The following is a 967-nucleotide window of genomic DNA, read 5'->3' on the forward strand; positions in this document are numbered from 1 at the left end:
AGCAGGAGCAGGAGCAGGAGCAGGAGCAGGAGCAGGAGCAGGAGCAGAAGCTTCCCAGCTCAAAGGCTCCAAAGGCCCAGAAAACATCAATTTTTTATCACTGCCTCATTGTTGAAATGCAGCCTTGAAATAAATAGATAGATAGATAGATAGATAGATAGATAGATAGATAGATAGATAAAGGGAGAAAGAAAGAAAGAAAGAAAGAAAGAAAGAAAGAAAGAAAGAAAGAAAGAAAGAAAGACGGATGGAAGAAGCTAGGCAGAAAATGTTGTAGAACAGAAGATCTGGAGAGGCAAAGAAACTAATACGTCCAAATCTCCTGACACCTCCTCTTTACAGGGCAATAGACATTTACTGATGCTAAGATGCATTTTCCTTCGGTTTATCATCTTCAAAAGATATATACTTTATAATTGATATACATAGCATTGCAGTTTAATTAGCAGAAGGTTTTTAAAAAATATTTCTCAATGCTATTTAAAACATGTTTTAAATAAAAATCAATGGAATCTTATTTTGCCCAATATGCTCATCAAACTGAAATTCAAGCATCTAGGGCATGAGCAAGCTTGGGGAAGTACCAGAAACAGATCCGGGGGAAAGCGTGCTTTCTGTCCTCACTTGCCCGACCTCTCTTCCTCTCTCTCTTCTATTGTTCCTTTAGAACTGATGGTTGGATCTGGCTCTTACACTGTACAGCTGGCTGTCTTCATTGTCCTTGTGGTCTGCAGACACTGATGCTATTAGACACAAAGGCAAAGGTAGCTGATTACTCAAGACTGGCTTCTGACCTTGGCTTCATGCTCTCTGCTGTTCAAAAAGATTAAGCACTGTTTTCTGTCATTGGCCACATGGAATTTGATGGCCTAAATTTGGGAGTTTCCTCTGAGAAATGTGTGGCTCTATTCTTTTTCTACATCTATCTATCTATCTATCTATCTATCTATCTATCTATCTATCTATC

Source organism: Grammomys surdaster, unplaced genomic scaffold (genome assembly GCF_004785775.1).
Source record: "Grammomys surdaster isolate TR1022 unplaced genomic scaffold, NIH_TR_1.0 126271, whole genome shotgun sequence".
Taxonomy (NCBI): Eukaryota; Metazoa; Chordata; class Mammalia; order Rodentia; family Muridae; genus Grammomys; species Grammomys surdaster.